This window comes from Mirounga angustirostris, unplaced genomic scaffold (genome assembly GCF_029215605.1).
Source record: "Mirounga angustirostris isolate CCGP_5_RB_7025 unplaced genomic scaffold, mMirAng1.0.hap1 SCAF_10, whole genome shotgun sequence".
Classification (NCBI taxonomy): domain Eukaryota; kingdom Metazoa; phylum Chordata; class Mammalia; order Carnivora; family Phocidae; genus Mirounga; species Mirounga angustirostris.
Window position 1 is genome coordinate 75,522,228 of NW_026991718.1, and position 14,377 is coordinate 75,536,604.

A 14,377-nucleotide genomic window follows, 5' to 3' on the forward strand; every position below is an offset into this window, starting at 1 on the left:
CAGCCACAGGCACTGAACAGCACCACTATTCTAGAGTGTTCTATAAAATGCAAATAGCTATACGGAAGGAAGCCTCTAGCATCTGACCCTTGAAGGGTTGTCCTTTTCCAAAGCCAGTCCAGGAACATACCCATGATGCCCTTGATGGCTCTCCCTCCCTCCCTCAGCCAAGAGAGTCCGAAATATTCCCAAACCACCCCTCTGTCCAGTAGACTACCAGTGCCAGTGGGGGAGAAACCAAGGGACCACTCACCGCATGGTGGCACCTCACAGCCCTGTCTAGCAGCCTGGGACCTGCCTCCTCTCAGACACCCCAGGGGCACGGACCCCTCCCGTGGTCCCTGCCTCCACAGCTGTGATACCACATCCATCCAAGTCACTGATGCCAGAACCTCGTATCCTCCGGGGGTCTCTCTCCAGTTCCCTCCACCCCTTCCCTCATAGGCTGCCTGAAGCTCATGACTCTGCTCTCTCACCATGCCCAGACACTGCCCCCTCTCTCTTGTCTTCACTGCCTCGGCAGCTCAGGCTCTTCCTCTCCCCAGACCCGGCGAGGAAGCGGGAGCCCCCAGCTGCTCCTCCTCCTGGCCACCATTCATCATTCCGAGCCAGCTTTGAAAACACTTAGGCAGCGGCGCCTGGGTGGCACAGTCGGTTAAGCATCTGACTCCTGGTTTCGGCTCGGGTCGCGATCTCAGGGTCTTGGGATTGCGCCCCGCATGGGGCTCCGTGCTCAACAGAGTCTGCTTGAGATTCTCTCTCCCTCTGCTCCTCTCTCTCTCTCTCTCTCTCTCTCTCTCTCTCAAATAAATATTTTAAAATAAAACGCTTAGGCAATCGTGCCCCTCCTGCCCTAAGTCCCCGCAGGGTGCCCTCACCCCCAGCTCAAGGCCACGCTTCCAAACATGCTCGATGAGGCTCTGCCTTGCCCCGGCTGCCCCTCACCTGCCCTGCAGTGCTGGTGGCTGATGATTCCTTACGGACCTCTGCTCTCCCCGTGCCCCTGCCTGGAACATGCCGCGACGTCCCCCTGCTTCGTCTGCCTCCGCTGGACCTCAGCCTCGGATCTGGCCCCTCCGCCACCCCGCCCAGCTCCCCAGGGCCCCGCCAAGGCCTTTGCAGGAGCACAGAGCACATTATCCTATACCAGCTGGTGAGGGCTCTGTGGACTCTCCAGCCTGGAAGTTGCCTCCCTGCACGTTCCAGCCTGGCTCCTAGAAAGGCCTCGGTGACTGCGGCGCAGGCTGAGCCCCCTGTGAGAGGGGTGCTGTTCTCTCCCACTTGACAGATGAGAAGAATGCAGCTCGGGGAAATGAAGAACTCGCTCCAGGTCTGCCAGCTCGTGAATGGTGGGGCCATGACTCCGCTCCCACCCCTCCGCCACGGGTGCCCCAGCCCTTCAGAAGGGGGACATCAGGTTCTGGCATCCGGAAGTGTCCCTCCTCACCTTCCTCCTCAGTCCCACTCAGCAAAGCTGACTGCTCTGTATGGTGTTTGTGTGAGGAACCCCCGAGATTTGACTGAGGCTATACACACACGCTCGTGTACCGCGTCCACTCACAGAACCAGGGCATGCCGGCCCGCTGTCCACACTCAGGGTACCAGCACCTTCTCTCCGTGCTGACACGGTACTCCACAGCATGAGGGCCCTTGCCATGGCCGCCAAGGTTCCCACCAGTGCAGTTCTGTGGACAAGGGCAGCACACGCATCCTTCTGTTCAGACCCTCGCGTGAGGATTTCCATCAGATGAACCCCGAAGGGCAGCGCAACTGAGTTGCGGGGCAGCTCACGTGTTGCTGTGGAGGGAAAGGTGCATTGACCTGCCCTCCTAGCAGCCCTCCACACGTACCTGCCATCCCACTGTGCCTCGGAGGCCATTTCCACCCGTTGGCTCCCTGTATGCCTGTTCGGAATTTCTGGAGTCTGCATGGCAGAGGCTGCCCCCTGGGGTCTGGGCTTTCTCTGTCTCCTTGTCCTGTTCTCAAACCCCCCCTGCGGCCCAGCCCACCTCCCCACAGCCCCAGCTCTTAGAGGGCAGCCTGGGGTTGTCCACCTGCCGGGCTGGTGCCAAAGCCTAAGGCTGCCCCCTGGGAGCCCCAGAGCAGGCCGGGGTCAGTCCCACTGGAGCTTGAGGGCCCGGAGGCGGGAAAACTCTCCCCCTGAAACCGGGGATGGGGGGAGGCCCCCCCCGGGGGGACTCCTGGTGGGGGCGGCAGAAGGGGCCCTGAGACAACAGTCTTGCCAACTGAGGGTGTGAGACTGTGCAGGTGTATCTCTTCGAGAGCGTGTGGGTGAGTGTGTGTGTGTGCCTGATCCCATGCCAATGTGCGTGTGTGTTTTAGGGGCGGTTGTGTGAGGCGTTATGTAATGGAGGCACTCCCTGGGGCCAACAAACCGCAGTGGTGTAACCGCCGGCCGGCCAGGCCACCAGAAGGAAAGGAGGGAAAATGTAAACACCATTCTGGGCCTTTCCCTTGCCTGCCACAAACAGGCCCTGGACAGAGCGGCTCTTCCGGTCCTCCATTCCTGCTGCCTTAGCCCTGTGTGCTGGCCTGGGAGGGGGTGATAATGGAGGCCGAGGAGCCTAGGCCAGGGGTCAAAGAACTCTCCAGAAGTGAACATCCGAGGCGCTTGATCCCAGCCCAAGGGGCGAGACAGAGAGGAGAGCCCATTGGGGTCTACCTGGGCTTCTCCTGGGTCTGCCACAGGCCATGCGTCCCCCACAAGTTAGGCATGCTTCCTTCCTCACCCCCAGAGTTGCTTTCTCTTTAAAGCCTTTGGACGCTCCCTGTGTCCCAGAGGCCTCTCCCCGGCACTGGAGCCCCTGGCCCTGCAGTGAGCCAGTGCAGACTCACGAGCGGACTCACCACTCACGTGCGTGCTCACACTCTTGGGATGGCCGCCGAGCCAGCTGTCTCTGCCTCTCTGTCTCTCAGGGACCCCCGAAGGTGCATCTCTCCCTGCCCCCGACACCTCATCCCAGGCCAGCCGCCTGCCTTCCAGCTGGCTCCCAGCAGCTCAGCCCTTCTGCACCGAACCAAGCCTCCCTCTTCCAGGAAGCCTCCCCTGCCCGCTCCCGGCCATGGTCCCCTCTTCCTGCTCTGAGCTCCTGAGGAGCCTCTGGACACACAAGCTGACATCCGGCCGTGTACAATCGCCCCTCGTTCTCCAGTTGTTCGCTTTAATAATGGCCACAATTTGTGCGGCATGCTCTCTGCCAAACCCGGGCCCTTAAGGTACCCTTGGTATGACCATGTCACCCTCACGGCAGCCCTAGGGCCTTTTGCTCCAAGATCAACCCAGCCAGGCTTGTGGCAGGAGAGCACACGGTTGAAGGAAGTATCTTGTAACCTGGGTGGGCTGGTCAGCTCCAGGAAAGCCAGCCTCTGACTCAGAGACCCTACAGCCAAGGCTCACCCTGTGGGCTTCCAGTGGCCTAGGAGGTTCAGGGTCCTCTTGACTTTGGGGTCCTTCCCTGAGAACCCTTTGGAGAAGTTGTCAGCAAGCAGGCTGTGTGTCCTTGTGAATGCACAGGAGGGAGGGGAGAGAGAAAATTCTCTTCACTAAGGTAGAAACCCACACCAGGGGGCCAGGTGAGTAAAAACCAGAAAGCTAGAAAGCAAAGATGACTCAGGAGACAGAGATGATACTGGCCAAAGTGAAAGACAGGGCAGGGCAGCAGGAAAGAAGGGGGAGCCCAGGCGAGAGGGAGAGGTGGCCTACGTAGGGCTGGCCCCGTGGTCACCCCCCCAGCCCCCGACCCACAGAGGAAACCTCCTGCTCGCTCACCCTGGCCCTGGAGAACCCAGGATCACCTCCCCTGCTTCCGTCTGCTCCCCTAGCGTGCTGAGCCCACGCAGTCACCCACCCTTGAGGGGGCAGGATTGTCCATGGCCCAGCAGTAAAATTATCTGGTTGTACAAGAATTAAACGCATAAAATATACCACACCTGGCACACAATGACACTAAATCATGCCAGGGCCTCCTCTCAGCCCTCCTTGACCACCGTCCCTGCAAGCCTTCCCGTGGTCACTCCTTTTAGCAAGTCGAAGCTCACGGAGAGACCCCTGGCACTGGGCTGGCATTGGGGTACCATGGAGGAGGCATGCAGAGGTGCTTGAGAACCCCTCGCCCTGCCCTGGGATGGAGGTGGGTGACCTCATGCCCACCTTGTCCAGTTTAGAAGGTCCCTTTGTCTCCCTTGGCCTCTATTTAACTCGTGCTGCTTCTCTGTGCAGCTTCCTCCGGCTGTCCAGGCCCCGGACACCCCAACATGGTCATGCCCTCCCGAAGCAACCGCTGCTCACCTGCTGTTCCCAAACAGAGCCTCCGGAGCCAGATGGACTCTCCCCATCCCAGTTTTCCCTCTTACCAGCTGTGTGACCTGGGGCAAGTTCCTCAATCCCTCTGTGCCTCTGTTTCCTCATCTATTATTCTCCTGTCCCCGGGAGGTCCTAGGGGAAGTTTTGTCTCATCAAATAGCACCCATATTCCGGAAGGGCCTATACCAAGCCCATTCTTCAGGCCATACCACCTTTTAAAAATCTCCACCTCCACGTTAAGAGAGGGTCACCCCATGTTAGAGAGACAAAAATTGAGGTTCAGAGAAACCACATGCCTTGCCCAGGGCCAGGAGCTTCTCTGCCTCCACTGGATTCATTGCAACTCTGATTTCTGGGTTCTGAGATGGGCCACAGAGGTTCTGGCCCAGGGGTGATTAGGAAAGAGGTGAGTGAACATTCCAAATGCGCTAACAAGAGACTGGACACTGCATAGAGGCCTATTCACAGGGGACATCCCCCCCCCCCCCAGCTCATCTGTGGGGTGGTAAGTTCCACATGGCCCAAGGATATGCCTGGTCTGCGAGTGCTGATCAGAGATGTTGAGCTGTGAAGTTAAGTTAAAAGAGCAAGTGAAGATCTGTGTTGACAGCTCAACCTTCTTTCCCGTACATTCTCTTTAACGGACACACATGCTTATATGTGCTAGTGTGGACATAACATTTTCTTCTGTTACCCAGTTGCTGTCAGAGGCTGGGGAAAGGATGAAAGGAGGGCATGTTTTATTTTAAATGTTTCTCTTTTGTTGGACTTTCCTACCATGTGCATATATTATTCGTTTTTTTAATTAGTTTTTTAATTGAGCAGATGCTTTATGAGCACTTAGGATATGAGCCATTCTGCTCTTTTTCTGTAGTGTAAAAAAAAAATATGTAACTGAAGTTGGGAGAGGGGGTAGAGTTGTATGGGGTCTTGCTGTTGAGGGCAGGGCCTGGCTGGGAGCAAGAGGCTGAAGGGCCATGGACCCAGAAAGAGGAGGGGGAGGGGGCTCTGCTTCGTGATTCTCCCTCCCCACTCCCAACTGGCTCAGGAGGACTTTGAGGGGCCCAGGCCAGCGCTTGAGGCTTTGGAGTCCTCTCTCCCATTGTTTGAGCTAAAGCTTGTGGAGCGTAGGCTCCTTTTCTGTGGGGACAAGAACCAGGACCTCTGTCTGTTTGCCTGAGCTTTGCCTGCAATTTGCATGACCCACCGCTGCCCGTCCTGCTTTCTGAACCTCTGGTCCTAGTTCCCCCACCCCGACCCCACCCCGAAGTTGCAGCGAGCCTGCAGGCCAGGACTGAGGTCTGCAGCGTGCTCTGTGGCCAGGTGCTCTGTGCCGAGGCCCGCCCTCCCGTGTTCTCACTGGGAGCCTCCTGGGGCCCTGCTGCAGCCAGGCCTCCCTAGTTTGCAGTCACAGCTGGCTCAGTACCTGGCTTCCCTCACCACTGACCACCATGCCAAGCCATTACCCACATCCTAGCGGACAGAGACCCCCATACCTCCCTCAAGTGGGAAGAGTGCTGTGAGCTCCGTTTCATAGCCTGAGAAACCGAGGTCCAGGTTGGTAAGTGACTTTCCAAGGCCGATGGCAAGCTAGTGACATAACAGAGCCTGAGATTCAGGCCTGTCTCCAGTCCTGGGTGCTCGACCCTTTAGGGTGAGCTGATAAAAAAATGAATTTAGTATGAGCTCAGGTTTATTTAAAGAAAAACCCATCTTTAAAGTGACCCATCTCAGTATCATATGTCATTAGGGAATTGTGGATTAAAACAACAAGACACCACTGCACACCTGTTCGAAGGGCGAAAATCCAAAATACTGACAACACCAAATGCTGGCGAGGATATAGAGAAACAATAACTCTCATTCATTGCTGGTGGGAATGCAAAATGGTACAGCCACTTTGGAACGCAGTTTGGCCGCTTTTTACCAAACTAAACAAACACACTGTTTATGATCTAGCAGTTGCATTCCTTGGTATTCACCCAAATGAGTTGAAAACTTATGTCCACACAAAAACCTGCACATGGATGTTTATAGCAGCTTGCCGCAACTTGGAAGCAACCGAGATGTCCTTCAGTAGGTGAATGGATAAATAAACTGTGGTACATCTAGACAGTGACATATTTAGCCCTTAAAAGAAGATCTATGAAGCCATAAAAGGCATGGAGGAACCTTAAATGCATATTACTAAGTGACAGAAGCCCATCTGAAAAGCCCACATACCATTTAATTCCAACTATATGACATTCTGGAAAAGGCAAAACTATGGCAACAGTAAAAAAATCAGTGGTTGCCGGGGTATAAGGAAGACAGAAGGATGAATAGGCAGAGCACAGAGGATTGGGGGGGGGCAGCAAAACTACTCTGTATCATACTATTGTAGCGGATACATGTCATTCGTCCAAACAGATGAATGTACAACACCAAGAATGAGCACTCATGTGAACTGTGGACTCCGGGTGATAACAACGTGTCAGTGTACGTTCGTGCCTTGTAACAAATGTACCACTCTGGTGGGGGATACTGATAGTGGGGGAGGCAGGGGTAGATGGGAAATCTCTGTACTTTCTACTCAGTTTTGCTGTGAACCTAAAACTGCTCTAAAAAATAAAATCTAGGGATGCCTGGGTGGCTCAGTCGGGTAAGCGTCTGCCTTCAGCTCAGGTCATGATCCCAGGGTCCTGGGATCGAGTCCCACGGTGGGCTCCTTGCTCAGTGGGGAGTCTGCTTCTCCCTCTCCCTCTGCTGCTCCCCCTGCTTGTGCTCTGTCTCTCTCTCTCTCTGACAAATAAATAAATAAAATATTTAAGGGCGCCTGGGTGGCTCAGTTGGTTAAGCGACTGCCTTCGGCTCAGGTCATGATCCTGGAGTCCCTGGATCGAGTCCCGCATCGGGCTCCCTGCTCGGCGGGGAGTCTGCTTCTCCCTCTCCCACTCCCCGTTTGTGTTCCCTCCCTCGCTGTGTCTCTCTCTGTCAAATAAATAAATAAAATCTTTAAAAATAAATAAATAAATAAATAAACATAAAATAAAATATTTAAGAAATAATAAAAAATAAAGTCTATTAAAAAAGGAAAAAAGTGACCCAGGAGTGAGAGGTGCAAAAGACCCTCTGCACAGTGTCTCCCATAAGAGGATACTGAGGCAGGTGGATTGGGGGGTGCTCAGGGCCTGTGGGGGGCTCCAGCGCCAGGCTGTGGGGTGAGCCGGCCTGTCTCTGCCCCTCCCTCCTCCCCACATGTTTCCTGGAGGAGCCTCAGAGATCCCCGGCCGTTGGCCCTCTTCTCCTCAGCTTCCTGTTTGGGTTCCAGAGAGACGTTTGGGCCGTTTGTGCAACTGAACTGGGAGCTAGTTGGGCTGGTGGGAGGGAAGACATTTGTCTTTTGTCTTGCCAGGGTGCGGGTCAGGGGGCGGCAGGCTCAGGGTGGGGTGCTGCGAGTCGGTTGGAGCCTCAGCCTGTGGTCCCTTGGATACTCAAATCGTGACCCCAAGGCCCTTGAGAGGTCAATTAGTTCAGCCCCCTGCCTTGGTACAGGACATATCTGGGCCAGACAGCTGAGGTCCAAACACCACTGGGTCCAAATCCAGCCCACGCAGGCCGACCTTCTCACCGTGTCACTCAAGCAGGCCACTTACCTAGACGAGCCCCACCTTCGTCACCTGTGAATGCCTACTCCGCAGGTACATTCGTCCAGAAGTTGCAATGCCCATGTTGGAAGGGAAGAAATCCCACTTTGTCCCAAGCTCCCACTTGCCCCTCACCTTCTGCCCCAGGCTGGCTGCCCTGCCACATTCATGAGCGTGACTTCAGCTGCAGACCTGCCGAAGGCCACAGCCCCGTCCCCAGGAAGCCACCCGCCCCCTCCAGCAGATCAAGCTAGAGGCAAGTACTTTCTGAGAGAACAGCATGGGAAAGACCAGGGGATCCTGTGGGTCAGGGATCCTGCGGTTTCCTGGGGAAAGACACTCGAGAGTCAGATGTTCAAGGATGAATGGAGTTGCCAAGCAAAGAAAGGCGGGAAGGTGTTCCACGAGCAGAGGCCCAGAGGCAGGCAGCTACCTGATGTGGGCAAGGCTGTGATTGAAGAAGGTGCTGGGAGGAGAGGCCAGAGCCCACTCATGCCACCTCCCCTCCTCCAGTCTCTGGGGCCTAGGACTGCAGGGCCCACCTGCAGGGCCTGGCAGGCCCCACCTCCACATACATGACAATCAGGCTCCTCCTGGCCCTGCTTGGGGCTCCAGGGTGGGGGTGGGGCTTGACTGTTAAGACCCTGGGGAGGTCAGACCCCAGGTCCTTAGGCCAGGGAGAGGGAGCGGGGAGGACTGCGGTCTAGGCCCCTTCAGCCAGAGGGTCCTGCGCACCCCATTCAGTGAGACTGCAGACGGGAAAGGCACAGGCCCAGGCCCCTCAGTGTAGGTACAGGCTTCTCTTTGGAGATGCAAGGAGAGATGCCTGCAGAGGGAGCTCTGCAGGGTGGAGCCTGGGGGCCTGGGGGGCCTTTGACCAGAGGAGAAGATGGGCACCCCTCTACCCCCCGAAGCACCCCACATATCCTCCTCTCTTGTTCCCAGCAAGCGTCGAAAAAGTGAGATTCAAAATGTGGGCTTGCCCCACCCCCACTCTGCCCTGACAACCAGCTCCCCGGTGAGATTAAGGTCTTCCTGAGCCAGAGGCTTGGGCTTCCCCATCAGATTAGGGCCTTCTGAAATAGAAGCCAGGTTTCCTTCTAAAACAGAGCCAGGGGCTCTGCCTCTTTCTGGTCTCTATGCTCCCTGCCAGTTCCTGAGCCACTTTCCCAGGTGACATAAGGCCTGGGCCCCTGAGGTGCCAAGGGTCTCCTCGGCTTCCTCAGGAGCCAGCAGTTCCCACCATCGGAGGCCAGACCTTCTCCAGGGTCAGAGAGGGCTCCCAAGAGAGGTGGGACGGAGGAGGGGCCGGTGAGGGCACAGGAGGGCAGGGCCGGGTGCATGATCTGGGAAACTCGGTGTAGAACGAAAATTCAGGGCTCCTTGCTTAAATTTTTAAATCTCAGGATGGCATTGACAGAGCATTCAAGCAACCAAGCACAGGGCCCTTCTAAGTGCAGGGTCTTGCCCTGGACAGAATGTGTGTCCATGAAGCCGGCCTATGGGAGGACCGGATGTTCCAGGAGGGGGCACTTCATGGGGAAAGGACGGGAGGCTGGAGCAAGCATCCAAGGGGCAGGGAGGAACTGGGCCTGCTGGTGTGCTGAAAAACAGGGAAAGAGGAGGCTGATTAGATGAGATGGTCCCAGATCAGATCAAGAGGAGGCTGATTAGATGATATGGTACCAGATCCAGAAGGATCCTGAACACTCGAATTTGAACTTGGTCCTAGAGGTAGACATTTCCTGAGCCACAGGGAACCAGGAGAGGCTGGGCCAGGGTGGAAGAGAATATCAGACCTGGGTGGGTCCCTGGAAATCATCTGCTCATGGATGACTTACTGAAGAGGAAAACTAAAGCCCAGAGAGGAACAGAGGCTAGCTCAAGGTCACCCAGCCAGGGTTGCAGAGTCAGCCCAGAACTCTGGCTCACCTAGAACCTTGTCTCGGGTTCCGTGGGGAATACATCTGATGTGCAGGGTGGAAGGGCAGATCGTGGCAGGCCACCAAGGTCTGTTTCACCTAAAAGGCAGGACCCACCTTCCCTAACACCCTCCGTCCTGGGGCCATACTCTCCTGGGTACCCTTTTCCTCTGGTCCTGCCTCAGTATCTCTTATATATTTCCCCTCTCTCAGTGCCCGTCCTCTTGTTTCTCCACTATCTACCATATCTGGCCCCTGGGAGTAGGCCTCACCACGCACCTGGACTTTTGGAAAACTCACACCCGCTATCCCCAGCCTGGCCAAGCAGCGCCTGCAAGTGGAAGGGTGCACAGAGCGGGGGTCCCCGCCACAGGAAGGCAGCCAAGGCCCATGAGGTCTTCTAGGCCCCCTCCCCACAGCTGCTGCTTCCCCCCTACTGCCTCTACGCTGCCCTCCCCCCACTCAACTCAGTGCTCTGCCCTCTCTCTACTCCCCTGCGCTCAGGACCCAAACCCTGAGACCCACCCAAGGCATTTGGGAACCTCACTGAGGCCTTTGTGCTCCCTGGGCCCACAAATCCGTTACTTTTCTGTGTTCATTGGGAAAATGGAGACCTTCCAAAGCAGCCCATGCAAATATGTGCAAAAGAGAAGCAAATAAAAATGGGGTGCCGCCCCCTTTAACACCAGGGTGGGCACTGGGTTCTGCTGGCCTCCTCCCTGCACTGCCTGATAGCCTACGTTTGTGTGTGTCTGTGACTGGGCTGTGTGGGTGAGAGAGTCAGAATGCAGAGCCAAAAGACATTGTGGGAGGCGCAGCCTGGGGGCCACAGGCTGGGGATCTGTGTCTCCGAGCCTGAGTGAAGGTGCAAGGCCTGGACTACACTCCCCTCCCAACAGGGAGGCCCGGATCAAAGGGTGGGGTTTTTTTATGGCTACGATGTGCATGCTCCCCGGGCTTCTGAGCCTTTGGGAACACCTCAGGGTCACTGTCAAATGTGGAGGAAGGCAGACTCTGAGGAGCAGTGGCCTAGGGAGGGGCGCTATGGCAAAGGGGAACAGCTTGCAGCTGCGGGGTGAGCCGGGGGTGGTTCTGCTCTGAGCCTAAGACAGAGGCTGCTGCCCCCAAAGGAAACCTCCCAGGTGTTGGCCTGCAAGTCCCCATTGGTGCAAACTGGAGGCCATCCCGGCACTCAGCGCCACCGCTGTCCTGAGGAACTCATGTGGGAGCCACACCGCCAACAAGGCACTTGACCTTTGGGGGCCTGGGTTTCCTCATCTGTAAACACCAGTGATGGGGTGAGGAAACCATTGTGCAATGCTGATTCTAAGCAGTCCGGGTCTGGTAAGATGATTTATAACCTGCAGAAAGAAGGCAGGCTGTGGGTCCTTCTAGAAGTCTCTGCGAGAAGCATTAACAAAACATCTTAAAGGGGTGAGCCCCGTTTTAGAACGGACTTGGAAATCCCCATCCAGAGCTCCTGAGTCACCATGTGGAGTCTCCTTAGGCCACATCCTCAACACTGAGGAGACCGGGAGCCCTTTTGCCTGAGAGAGTCCCACACAGAAGTATCCCTGTGAGATTAAGAATACGAGTATCAATGTAGGTGAGAGAAAGTTAAAAGGAGAAAGGAAACACACCATCGGTAAATGGTTTGAAGAGCTGAATGTGGGGTTCTGGCAGCTGTGAGAAGAGCAGCGCGTCAGGTTCTTTTAAATGTTATTTGGCTTTGGAGTCAGGCAGGCCAGCCTCTGCCATTTTCTGGCGGTCTGAACCTGGCTGAGTCGCTTCACCTTACCCGGCCTCAGTTTGGCCATCTGTAAAATGGGGATGATAATGCCTGTCCCCATGCTTGCAGTCGGAAGGCAGTTCCGCAGGACACATAGGGAGGGTAGTTCAAGCCCATATGGGTGCTTGGCAGGCATATCGCTCGGGGCTTCCCCGTGAGCAGAAACTGAGAGCTTTTCAGTAGAGTTGTTACTTGAACCAAGAATTCAGTTTTTCTAGAAAAAGACTGAGTGAGCTGTGTGTCATAGGTCTGTGGTTCTTGCAGTGGGGAAGCTGACCACGGGCTTGCTCACCAGAGGGCAGGCCTCAGGCTTGGGTGTGATAGAGCTGTCCCTGCCCCCAGCTCTGGGAGGGCCACGCGGGCTACACGTTGAACTTCGAAGGACCGTTCTAGCAGATGCAGCCAACTTGCTGCAGCTGTGCGAGAGCCCACACCAGTCTGAGTCACCCAGGGCTGCAGGAAGCTGGGGGAGCAGGGCCGGGCAGTGCTTAGGGCCAGGTTAGTCTGAGAGGCTTCCTGGAGGCGGCGCCCAGATCCTGACGGCTCAGAGAAAAACATGGGTTGGCTGGGGAAGGTGCCACTCCTTCGTGATTCTTCCGTGAGCTAAATCCCTGTAGCCCCGGGTGTTGGGGCCTGGTATCTGTAGATCCAGAGAAGTCTTTAGGTGGAGGAAGGAGTTGGGAGAGGAGATAAGAACACTGATAAACTAGATCACATGTAGGAATGTAACCTAATGACCCAGGCTGTCCTCCAAGCCCCAGGAACACACAGCAGTTAGTGACAGGCAAATCTTCCTCCTCCAGAAAGCCCACCAGGAGTGCTCCCAGTGGTGCAGTTTGCAGATGCCAAGCTACAGAAAAACTTCTTGGGTCCATGCCGTGGGTATGGGAGGGTGTAATCCGGTGGGCATGGGCGGGGGGGAAGGCGGGCCGGGGCCGGGGCCGGGGCCGGGGTGTGCGCATGGGGAGGTGGAGGCCAGAAGCAAGGGGCTTAGAGGCCTGCACGGGGCTGGCCCACAGCAGGTGGGAGGTATTTTTAGGCTGGCTCAGGTGCAGACAGAGACATTACGCCATGGCCCGACAGGTGGTTAATATTTAATCCCTTCCTTAATCATTAACTCTGCGACTGGCTGAGGAGGAACGAGACTGTTGTCAAATCAGTAACCATGGGCCGGGAACAATGTCCACAGATCTCCTGGCCTCCCCTCTGCTGGGAGTGCTGGCTGGGTGGGGTCACCGCTGGCCCTGGGGGCCCTGGTTCATCTCCTGCTCATGGTGACCTCAGGACACAGAGAGAGTATGAGAAGGTCAGGAAGAACCCCCCTCCGGGGCCGGAGCGCCCTCGGACCCCGGAGGCGCTTCCTGGTGGGGAGTGGTGTTCATTCGTGCGTGAGGATGGCAGGCCCCGCTTCCCGGCTGTGTGACCTTGAGTGCATCATGCCACCTCCCTGAGCCTCAGTTTCCTCATCTGTGCTAGGAGGTGAAGTATTCTTATCTTGAAAAGATTCGAATGAGATACGGGTATACAGGGAAGTGTTTTATAAGAGGAAGATTGGGACAGCGAACAAATTAGGACAGTACAGGCAGAAAGACACAGAGTAAAAGAATTTAAAGATGAGGGGCGCCTGGTGGCTCAGTCCGTTAAGCGTCTGCCTCGGTCCTGGGATCGAGCCCCTCGTCGGGCTCCCTGCTCAATGGGGAGCCTGCTTCTCCCTCTCCCTCTGCCTCTCCCCACCACCCATGCTCTCTCTCTCGCTCACTCTCTCTCTCAAATAAATAAAATCTTTCTAAAAAATTTAAAGATGACAGTGCTCTGGCTTCCGTGCACTTAAATGCAGCTGCTTTCACCGCAGTGGTTTTAATCCAGGTCAGTGAGTGTGTATCGGCAAAGCTGGGCTGCTGGGGTGATTTGAAGGAGTTAGCCTTGCCCTCAGGGAGCAAGGGTGACCAAACTCCAGGCCTGAACCAGAACAAGATGGGGAGTGTTTGCGATGTAGGTCAGCAGGTCAGGGCTGCGGGGCGCGCAGGGAGGGGCTGGGGAGAGGACAGTATGAGCTGGAGGGCCAGAGCAGGCTTTAGGGGTGAGGCAGGGCAGGGAGCACCCTGAGACATGAGCAGGAGCCGGGGTGGCTGGGGGAGGGGGCGCCACTGCGTGGGTGCTCGCACGTAGCCAGGAGCATTCAAGCACATAAGCAGACTGTGGGAAGGTGTACCTGAATCCCACTCACACACACGTGCTCACACGTGCATGCACAGTCCCCCACGGGCACGGGGACATGCACGCGCGTGCACCCTTGGGCCGGAATGTGCCTCCTCTGCCCGCCCCAGCCCTGAGCCCAGCTGACACCCAGCTCGTCAAGAAGCCAGTGGGTCCTCTCCAAAGCAGAGCTGCTTTTCCCTGTTCCCTCCTTCAGCAGAGGTGCAGCGGGAGCCCCGTGTGCATGTGAGGGTCCGCATGGGCATCTAGATGCTTCCCCCAGAGGGACAGGAGACAGGCGGGAAGGGGACAGAAGGACCTGGGAGCAGGCAGGGCTTCTTAAGGGGGTGGGAATGGAGCTGGCCTTCAGGAGGGCCCAGGGACTAGAGGGGTAGAGAGAGGTCCTGGTGGGGGGGTCTCCCAGCACCCCCTCTGGCTGCCCCACCCACATCCCACGCTCAGGCTGGGCCAGGGCCCCTGGAGCCAAAAATAAACCAGGCAGAGACTCCTGAGAAATTAG